Source organism: Anomaloglossus baeobatrachus, chromosome 5 (assembly GCF_048569485.1).
Source record: "Anomaloglossus baeobatrachus isolate aAnoBae1 chromosome 5, aAnoBae1.hap1, whole genome shotgun sequence".
NCBI classification, from domain to species: Eukaryota; Metazoa; Chordata; class Amphibia; order Anura; family Aromobatidae; genus Anomaloglossus; species Anomaloglossus baeobatrachus.
This window is the reverse complement of record NC_134357.1, coordinates 429,966,161-429,978,106: the sequence shown is the minus strand read 5'-3', so window position 1 is coordinate 429,978,106 and position 11,946 is coordinate 429,966,161.

Below are 11,946 nucleotides of genomic sequence, written 5' to 3'. Positions count from 1 at the left end.
TAGGACCGGGGTCGGGCGGTGGCCCGCCGGTACCGACCGGGGAGCGAAGTGAAGCCAGCACACACAGGCAGGGCCATCGGACCCTGACTAAGCTTGGAGTCGCCGTCAACAGTCAAATCCGAGTGTGACAGGAACCCCAGGGGTTTCCTAACAACCAAAGACCCGTTTGAAGGCAACCATCCGCACCGTGAGGGTATACAGCTACCGCCAAAGCCTAGAGACCCAAGGGCCAGCGCCTGCGGGCAAAACGGGCTCCTCCGGCATTCATACACCGGGGAGCGGACTACCGTTGGGGACCCATCATAGTCAAGACAGTACACAAAGGTGCAGAGAAAGACAGCCGCCATCACCTGTCCGGGGAGAGACACTGCAGCCGGCTGCGGGACCCCTCCATCCAGCCATTTGGTTTACCGGAGACTTTGTGCATCTCTTGCTGAGTGAGTACACCCGTGCCATCCGGCACCGCGCCGCGCTGTCCCTGCAACCCTGCACCTCACCGACCCTGCCTCCCCGTTACACCACCGGGCCCCGGGACCACCAACCCCTACCCACGGAGGGGGAAAACAACATCCCAGCTGCTCCCCACCATCGCTCCCGGGATCCCCGTCACCAGCAGCGGTGGTGCCCATATTCACCACAACCCGTGGGTGGCGTCACGGACTAAATCCCCAAAACAAACCACCCTTTTCACTCACGGGCGAGGAGCGCCGCTCGAGTCGAGCCACCAAGCAGCAGCGCCAGACCCGAGCGTTAGCGAGCGCAGCGCCCCGCCGCCCGCGACAAAAACACGTACAACACATGGACTACATTTGTGTGACATCCATTTGCCGTTCGTATTTAACATTGAAAGTATAGTTAGACTTTGTAATATTATTCTTTCTTTATTCATACTGGAAAAACACGGATGACACGCTGCCTCCATATATCTTCTCCCCACACACATACATTTGGTAAGTTACCAAGACTTATAGGGGGTGGTTTGGGACTTTTTAGGCAGGTAGTTGCGAACAGAGTAAACCACCTGCCAGTTGTACTTGGCGCCAACACACAATCGCTCCTGCCAGCAGCTCAGCTATTCCACATCATCAGAGAAGCTCTTCTTCTGGGCCGCTCTGTCAATGGAGCATGACTGCCAGCATCATGCTGACTGACCCCAGTTAGGCAGTTTGGGAGGATGCTGTCAGTCAGCATGACATGGTAAGTCACACCTCATCAACAGAGCAGAGCGGAAAGGAAGCCGATACTCTGTTGACTTTACATCAATGGAAGTCGCTGAATCGGCTGCAGGAGTTGTCTGTGACCTTGTTGTGCTGGTGGAGGTTGGCATTGGGCACAACAGGCAGGTAGTTAGCACTAGCATAATAATGGACTCCACATTGCCGCCCATACAGAATAATGTGCCCAACATAACCTTCCATACAGAATAATGGGCCCCTCATAGTCCTCCATACAGAATAATGAGCCCCACGTAGTCCTCCATACAGAATAATGGGCCCCACATAGTCCTCCATACAGAATAATGGGCCCCACATAGTCCTCCATACAGAATAATAAACCCCACATAGCCCTCCATACAGAATAATGGCCCCACATAGGCCTCCATACAGAATAATGGCCCCACATAGGCCTCCATACAGAATAATGTGCCCAACATAGCGCTCCTTACAGAATAATGGGCACCACATAGTCCTCCATACAGAATAATGGCCCCACATAGGCCTCCATATAGAATAATGTGCCCCACATAGCCCTCCATACAGAATAATGAGCCCCACATAGGCGTCCATACAGAATAATGGCCCCACATAGTCCTCCATACAGAACAATGGGCCCCACATAGGCCTCCATACAGAATAATGTGCCCAACATAGCGCTCCTTACAGAATAATGGGCACCACATAGTCCTCCATACAGAATAATGGCCCAACATAGCGCTCCTTACAGAATAATGGGCACCACATAGTCCTCCATACAGAATAATGGCCCAACATAGCGCTCCTTACAGAATAATGGGCACCACATAGTCCTCCATACAGAATAATGGCCCAACATAGTCCTCCATACAGAATAATGGGCACCACATAGTCCTCCATACAGAATAATGGGCACCACATAGTCCTCCATACATAATAATGGGTGCCTGGCATCACGGGCCAAGTAAAATCAGCCTTTGGACCAGGTTTGGCCTGCGGACCCGAATTTGACATGTACCTTTGATGTGATTGTCAATATTGTCCACAGCATATAATAGGTTACACTAACACATAAGGCTCTTGCCACTTCATCAAAATCCTACACCACCAGCTGTCAAGTATGACACTATTTACTTTCCTTTTTTTTAACCATGACAGTGGCAGATTAATGGCTGATAAAAGGCAATATACCTCGTACAGTTGAAAGCAGAAGTTTACATACATATCTAAAAAGACACATCTCCATGTTTTTCTCACTATCTGATATGAAATCAGAATAAACCTATCTCATTTTAGGTCAATTAGGAACCAAAATTATTTATATTTGCCAAATGCCAGAAAAATGAGAGAAAGAATTTTTAAGGCATTTTTATTACTTTCTGCAAAGTCAAAAGTTCCGATCCATTTGGTTAGTATTTGGTACCATTGCCCTTAAACTGTATGACTTGGGTGAAACGTTTTGGACATTCTTCCACAAGCTTCTCACAATAGTTGGTAGGAATTTGGGCCCATTCCTCCAGACAGAACTGGTGTAACTGAGCCATGTTTGTAGGTCGCCTTCCTCGCACCTGCCTTTTCAGCTTTGTCCGTAGATTTTCAATAGGACTGAGATCAGGGTTTTGTGATGGCCACTCCAAAACATTGACTTTATTATTCTTAAGCCACTTTGTAACCAGTTTGGCAGTATGCTTCGGGTCATTGTCCATTTCAAAGACCCATTTCTACCCAAGCTTTAAGTTCCTGGCTGATGTCTTGAGATGTTGCTTCAGTATTGCCCCATATTCTTCTTTCCTCATGATGCCATCTATTTTGTCAAGTGCACCAGTCCCTCCTGCAGCAAAACAACCCCACAACATGATGCTTTCACCCCTGTGTTTCACAGTTTGGTGTTCTTTGGCTTCAAAGTTTCTTCCTTTTTCCTCTAAACGTAAGAATGGTCATTATGACCAAACAGTTCAATTTTAGTTTTGTCGGACCACAGGACAGGTCTCCAAAAATCAAGGATGAGTGTTCCTGTGTGCATTTGCAAACCTTAATGTGGCTCTTTTTTATGTTTCTTTTTGAGTAATGGCTTCTTCCTGGCAGAGTGGCCTTTCAGCCCATGTTGATACAGTACTCGCTTCACTGTGGATAATGACACAATCTTACCAGCATTGACCAGCAGCTTTCACAGGGTCTTGTGCATATCAACCCAAGAACAAAAGCAAATGTCTGACCAAAGCACATTCATCTCTGGTACACAGAACCCATCTCCTTCCTGAGCACTATGAAGGCTGGACATTCCCATCTTGTTTGCACTTGCGCGTATAAATGTTTGTACAGATGAACGAGGCACCTTCAGGTATCTAGAAATTGCACCCAAGGATAAACCAAGATTTGTGCAAGTCCTCTTCCTGAGATCTTGGCTGATTTCTTTTGACTTTTCCATGATGCTACGCAAAGAAGAAGTGTGTTTCAGGTGTACATTAAAATACATTCACAGGTGTGTCTGTAATTAACTCAGATGTTGTCAATAAACCTATCAAAAGTTTCCAAAAAGACATCATCATATGGGAGGTCCCATATTGTTTAAAGGCAAAGTCCTCTTAGGGGTACTTTGCATGCTGCAACATCACTAGCCGATGATAGCGATGCCGAGCGCGATAGCACATGCGATATCTTGTGATAGCTGCCGTAGCGAACATTATCGCTACGGCAGCTTCACACGCACTTACCTGCCCTGCGACGTCGCTCTGGCCGGCGATCCGCCTCCTTCCTAAGGGGGCGGGTCATGCGGCGTCACAGTGACGTCACACGACAGGCGGCCAATAGAAGCGGAGGGGCGGAGATGAGCGGGACGTAAACATCCCGCCCACTTCCTTCCGCATAGCCGGTGGAGGCAGGAAAGGAGAAGTTCCTCGCTCCTGTGGCTTCATACACAGCGATGTGTGCTGCCGCAGGAACGAGGAACAACATCGTACCTGTCGCTGCAGGGAAATTATGGAAATGCAATCGTTTATCGGTGCATCTAGGCTTTACACGTTGCAACGTCGTTACTGGCGCCGGATGTGCGTCACTTTCGATTTGACCCCGACGACATCGCAGTAGCGCTGTCGCAACGTGCAAAGTACCCCTTAAGGCCCCGTCACACTAAGCAACATCGCTAGCAACATCGCTGGTAACGAACAACTTTTGTGACGTTGCTAGCGATGTTGCTGTGTGTGACATCCAGCAACAACCTGGCCCCTGCTGTGAGGTCGTTGGTTGTTGCTGAATGTCCTGGGCCATTTTTTAGTTGTTGCTGTCCTGCTGTGAAGCACAGATCGCTGTGTGTGACAGCGAGACAGCAACAACTAATGTGCAGTGAGCAGGAGCCGGCTTCTGCTGAGGCTGGTAACTAATGTAAACATCGGGTAACCAAGAAGCCCTGTCCTTGGTTACCCGATATTTACCTTTGATACCAGCCTCCTCCGCTCTCACTGCCTGTGCTGCCGGCTCCTGCTCTGTGCACATTTAGCTGCAGCACACATCAGGTAATTAACCCGATGTGTGCTGTAACTAGGAGAGCAAGGAGCCAGCGCTAAGCAGTGTGCGCTGCTCCCTGCTCTGTGCACATTTAGCTGCAGCACACATCGGGTTAATTAACCTGATGTGTGCTGTAACTAGGAGACTGGGGGCTGGTCACTGGTTGCTGGTGAGCTCACCAGCAACTCGTGTAGCCACGCTCCAGCGATCCCTGCCAGGTCAGGTTGCTGGTGGGATCGCTGGAGCGTCGCAGTGTGACAGCTCACCAGCAACCTCCTAGCAACTTACCAGCGATCCCTATCGTTGTTGGGATCGCTGGTAAGTTGCTTAGTGTGACTGGACCTTTAGTGTAAATGCCTTAAAACATTCTAATTGACCTAAAACAATAAAGGTTTATTCTGATTTCATGTCAGATAGTGAGATAAACATGCAGATGTGTCCTTTTAGATAGTGTATGTAAACTTCTGGTTTCGATTGTATCTCCAGAATGTTTCCATTGAAAACATTAACTTCTTCCACAAAAAACACCCAGTGAAATTCAGTATATTCGTGACCGTGTACTGTCCTGCAAACTAAAAGTAACAGCATCTATACAGTACAAAGCACACTTAAAAAAAAAAAATAAAATTGCTGAATTATCTTTTTGTTCATGCAGTTTTCTGTTTGACGCATTTTTGCGACTTTTTGGAGGGACTTGCAACTTTTAGTGCTGGAAAGTTGCAAAAATGGGTTACAGAGAAAAATGTGCATTTTTTTAAAAAAAATTGTGCAAATTCAAAAACCACATACTCCAGTTTGAAGAATCTCACTTGCTGGGAATTGTAGGTAATCTGGTGGTGTGTTCACAAATAATCAGGAGCGACATATAGAGTCCTCAGTGTATCTCCTGATGAAGTGAGAGCGAAACGCATGGAGAATAAACTGCACTGTTACTCTATATGCATTTACTAGCGCTAGCAGATTATCCACATTTCCTAATAATTGAATGCTATGTCTGATTTACCAACCTGTGAGGTTGCAGCAGCTGGAAACTTTTTCCGTGAAATGTTCTGTGTCTCACACTACCGGATCAGGTGAGCAGAGGCACTTAACATTCAACACTGTTGTCTGGATAACACCCTACTGTGTGTTGTTAATTTTGAAGAATTTGGCACAAAAAAGAAACGTGTTCATTTTGTGGATCAAACTTGGCCATAAAAGACTATGGAGAACCATTTAAAACTGAAGACAGGCTTTCCACTTCAGTCTCCATCCACTTTTCATGTTTTCTGATGATACATTGCTAAGAGTTAATGGATAAAAAAAAGTTCAGACATCTTATATTCTTCAGTTTTTAAAAACGGAAGGGAAAAAAACCCCACAGGCATGACACTATGACGGTTGAGTGAAAAACTGTCCATTTTACATGGATGTAAAAATAGGGGTGTGTAAATGCAATGTTAGGCTATGTTCACACTTTGCATTGTTGTAGTTCTGTATATGGTTTGTACCCGCACTATGCAAAACATACATGTGTGGCACCATATTTAGTGGTTCTCCAGCCCTGTTCTCCGCAAACATTTACAAAACTGGTATATGTATTTTTAAAGGGGTGTACCAGGCAGAATATGCTATCACCTACTCACGGGTTAGGTGATAACTACTAGATTGGTGGTAGTCTGACCACTAAACCCCCACTGAGCACCAGAACTGAGAGACGTTTGTGCTTCAGTGGTGCCAAACTTAATATCTTTGTGAGTTGCAGAGATACCAAGGGGCTGTACCCGGCTGTCTCTAGCAGTCCCATAGTGAGTGGGAAACCAAATACTACTTAATCACAGGATTGGTGTAACTTGTACTTACTACATGTCACGTTTCTGACTAACAGCGATTAACGAAAAACCCCAGTAGGTGTCACTATACACAGGGGTCACGATACAATGGAGGTCCCTGGTGATAGGGAGAGGGGAGCAGGGTCTCCACCTGCAGCTGAACCTCGCACTTCCTGACGTCCCTATATGTTTTTTTTAACCCCGTCGCCTACCACGTTCCTAAGCCCTCGTTTGCCATAAACTCACCCTGGCTAGTGAGCAGGCTAACAAGATCCCTAGTCTCGCCTCTACAATACAGAAACAGAAGGATAGAAAAAGAGATTGGGGAAATAGATATGAAAAGGGAAAACACCACAGCTGCACACAACGCGGTAAACTTCTTCCAGAGCAGGATATTTCCAAAGTGGACGACATAGAAATGATGAAAGTTTCTATCACAGGCATCAGATGATCAAGCACTTAACCTTAAATAGTGAAGGGGAGTGAGCTCAAAGAGCCGCAACTGAGATTGAAAACTATAGCCAGCAGCCAGGGAGGAAAGGGTGCTTACCCCTTACAGCACTACTAGCAAAAAGATGTTATTCAAGTAACAGCAGTGGATCTGCAAACAGTAAGGCGCTGGGACCTTCTGATACTAGACTCGCCTGAGTCTCCCATGGGCAGAACACACTCATGACACTACCCCTTTCAAGCAAATTTGTTACCTTAGACATGTTGGCCACGTTCTAATAAATGTAACAAATGTCTTGGAGATTAGTGGTGAGTGAGCACTACCATGCTCGGGTGCTCTCTACTCGTAACCAGTAGTCAGACAGGCCTTCCTCGTAGACTGCAGAGCTATTCTGTTCTCAAAATGGCTGCTGACGGAGAAGCATGTGACCTGATCTGTCCAATACAAAAATACTTCATTTAAGAAAAAAGCTTGATTTGGGCAGATTCACACAATTTAGTGAGAGAGTCAATTTGCATCAAATAATTTCAGTGCTATTCGAATCTGCTGGGAAGTAGTTTTAAAAAAATAATGGGCTCATACTCACCTATCCTCGACCCTTCAAATCGACACCTCCTTCTGCTTCCTCCGGTCTTTTGGCAGGCACCGCCAGTAAATAAGTGCCATGCTGTCTCATGGTGCATGTCAATAAGGTGTTTCGAACCCCATGAGATCATGTGGGAAGCAATATGTGATTGACATGCATCGTACCCCACATGACAGTATGAGGCCTAGTGAGCAGTCGGTGGGGTTTTCAAGAGTAATCAGAGGCAGGGAGCAGCAGGACAGCTATCAAGAGGGCCAAGGAGAGATGGGTATGAGTTTTACTAGGTTTTTTAAGTCTCTTCCCTGCTTATCACACACAGATGCCATTTTGGTAGATTTATGCAAAATTAATCACCCAATATTTGGAGTTGAGTGGATCTACACATGGTCTAATATACAGAATCATACAGAACCAGTACTGAACATGTGATCTAATACACAGAATTAGTATTGAACATATAGTCTAATATAAAGAAGGACACCGAACTTGTACTGAACATGCGGTGTAATACACAGAACTAGTACTGTACTGAACATGCGGTGTAATACATAGATCCAGTACTGAACATGTGGTTTAATACATAGAACCAGTACTGAACATGTGGTCTAATACACAGAACCAGTACTGAACATGTGGTTTAATACACAGAACCAGTACTGAACATGTGGTCTAATACACAGATCCAGTACTGAACATGTGGTCTAATACACAGATCCAGTACTGAACATGTGGTTTAATACACAGAACCAGTGCTGAACATGTGGTTTAATACACAGAATTAGTGCTGAATATATGGTCTAATCAGGGGCGTAACGACTGCAGTCGCAGGGGGTCGCCACTGTCACCAGGCCCGCCAGTTTTCAGGGCCTGGCGCCTGCCCTTCAGAGAAACAGCTGGTTCCTCTCCGTGATAGAGGAGCTGCGCTGTTCCTTTAATTTCAATCAGTATCACAGCTACCCGGGGACGGCGTGCTCTGAGGGCGCCCACCCGGAACTGCGCTACTGTTAACTATGCCGATATAGCTAATCTCTGTGGTAGTGCCGGGAGACCTGATTTCCCTGCACTGCCGCTGATAACCGCTATGAGCGCACGCGCAGGACATCAGAGTCCCAGCTTGGTGACGTCATCGCAAAGCGCTGGGACTTTGATGTATTGTGTGCGCAATGACATTGCTGTGATTCGTCTCTGGTGGGCCACCAGAACCATGGAGAATGTGAGAATTATATTTTTTTATGCAGTATGGGGGACAATATATATATCTAGTAGCGTAGGGGCCAGGCTAGGCGACCACATATATATACCAAGATAGTGCCCATGTTGGGGAACATATATATATATATATACCAGCATAGGGGCCAGGCTGGAGGACATATATATATTCCCCAGCGTGGTATATATATGTCCCCCAGCCTGGGCCCTATGCTGGTATACAGCTCTGGCAAAAATTAAGAGACCACTGCAAAATTGTCAGTTTTTCTGATTTTCCGCTTTATAGATATATTTTTGAGTAAAAAGTAAATTGTTCTTTTATTCTATAAATTACTGACAACGTCTCTGAATTTCCAAGCAATAAATTTTATATTTATTTCAGAAAATGAGAAATGGTCAAAATAACAAAACAATGCATTGCCTTCAGACCTCAAATAATGCAAAGAAAACAAGTTCATAATAATTTAGAAACAACAATACTAATAATGTTTTAACTCAGGAAGAGTTCAGAAATCAATATCTTGGGGTATAACCATGATTTTTAATCACAGTTTTCATGCGTCTTGGCATGCTTTCCACCAGTCTTTTACATTGCTTTTGGGTGACCTTATGCCACTCCTGGTGCAAAAATGTAAGCAGTTCTTCTTTGTTTGATGGCTTGTGACTATCCATCTTCCTCTTGATTACATTCCAGAGGTTTTCAATGGGGTTTAGGTCTGGAGATTGGGCTGGTCATGACAGGCTTTTGATGTGGCGGTCCTTCATCCACACATTGATTGACCTAGCTGTGTGGCATGGCGCATTGTCCTGCTGGAAAAAACAGTCTTCAGAATTGAGAGAACATTGCCTCAGCAGAAGGAAGCAACTGTTTTTCCAGGATAACCTCATATGCGGCTTTATTCATATGCCCATCGCATTCTAGTTACGCCACTGGCTCTAATATACAGAATTATATAGATACAGTACTTAACAAGCGATCTAATACACCTAATCAAAACTGAACATATAGTCTAATATACAGAATCATACAGAACATGCAGTCTAATACACAGAACCAGTACTAAACATGCGGTGTAATACACAGAACCAGTGCTGAACATTCGGTGTAATAGACAGAACCAGTACTGAACAATGGTATAATATACAGAACCAGTACTGAACATATGGTCTAATATACAGAATCATAGAGATCCAGTATTGAACATGTGGTTTAATATACAGAACTCATACAGAACCAGTACTGGACATGAGGTCTAATACACAGAACCAGTATTGAATACATCGTCTAATATACAGAATCATACAAAACTAGTACTGAACATAAACTACAGAACTAAAACTGAACATATGGTCTAATATACAGAATCATACAGAACATGCAGTCTAACACACAGAACCAGTACTGAACATGCGGTGTAATACACAGAACCAGTGCTGAACATGCGGTGTAATACACAGAACCAGTACTGAACATGCGGTGTAATACACAGAACCAGTACTGAACATGCGGTGTAATACACAGAACCAGTTCTGAACATGCGGTGTAATACACAGAACCAGTGCTGAACGTGGTATAATACACAGACCCAGTACTGAACATGCGGTCTAATACACAGGACACCACTACTGCAGTTTGTATGTCCCTTCAGAGATCCGATTGGTACGGATTGTTCATACAGTCGTGTGTCTGACTCCTAAAGGAGGGTTGTAGGGCGAATATTTTCTAGGACAAAGGCTGCACATAAATCTCATGAGCACGGAAATGATAACAGGACTAATGAACTAGAAGTGGGACCAAGGTCATGGGCAATGTAGAGGGTGTCTGAGGTAACAGCATCAATTTACTATTTGTTATATAGTCTGTATGCCGCAGGAGCATAAGATGTATGTGGGATGTATGCAAACATTTACGGTATGTACACTGAGTATTTGGTGCAGAAGATTTCTGTACCAAATCTGCATCTTCTGGCAGAAAAACGCACCAATAATGCAGTGCATTTTTGCTACGTTTTGTCCCATGTATTTTTCATAATGAAATCAATGGGTGAAAGGGCTGAAAAACGCTACAAAAATGCACCAAATATTCAAGGAAAAAATAAGCAACGTGCGCACAGCACTTCAAAATGCTCACTGACTTTGCTGGCATAAGGATAGGTATGCAGGATTGTGACAAAACTGCATAAAAAACATACGGTATATAAAAAATGCAGTGTGTGCACATAGCCTCATTACAAAGCGAAATGTGTGGATAACATTATCCGAGGAAAATTCATTTTTTACAAGATATGTATATGATAAAAGAACTTGCTGCTTGTATAGCACCAACTTATTCTGCTGAACTGTGCAGAGATTGTCAGAATTCACATTGTTCCTCTGCCTATTGGGACTTAGAAAGGTATTTCCCTATCTGGGACACATACACACTAAAGTCTACTTTCTAAGAAACAGGCTGTTTTTTTGCACTGTGAGGAAACTGGAGAATCTGGAGCAGGGATGTCAAACTCAAATACAAAGAGGGACAAAGTTAAAAACTTAGACAAAGTCATGAGCCAACCTAGTCACAGGCCTCACAAAGTCCTCCATACAGAATAATGTGCCCCACATAGTCCTCCATACAGAATAATGTGCCCCACATAGCTATCCATACAGAATAATGTGCCCCACATAGTCCTCCATACAGAATAATGTGCCCCACATAGTCCTCCATACAGAATAATGTGCCCCACATAGCCCTCCATACAGAATAATGTGCCCCACATAGTCCTCCATACAGAATAATGTGCCCCACATAGTCCTCCATACAGAATAATGGGCCCCACATAGTCCTCCATACAGAATAATGTGCCCCACATAGTCCTCCATACAGAATAATGTGCCCCACATAGTCCTCCATACAGAATAATGGGCCCCACATAGTCCTCCATACAGAATAATGGGCTCCACATAGTCCTCCATACAGAATAATGTGCCCCACATAGTCCTCCATACAGAATAATGTGCCCCACATAGTCCTCCATACAGAATAATGTGCCCCACATAGCCCTCCATACAGAATAATGTGCCCCACATAGTCCTCCATACAGAATAATGTGCCCCACATAGTCCTCCATATAGAATAATGGGCCCCACATAGTCCTCCATGCAGAATAATGGGCCCCACATAGTCCTCCATACAGAATAATGTGCCCCACA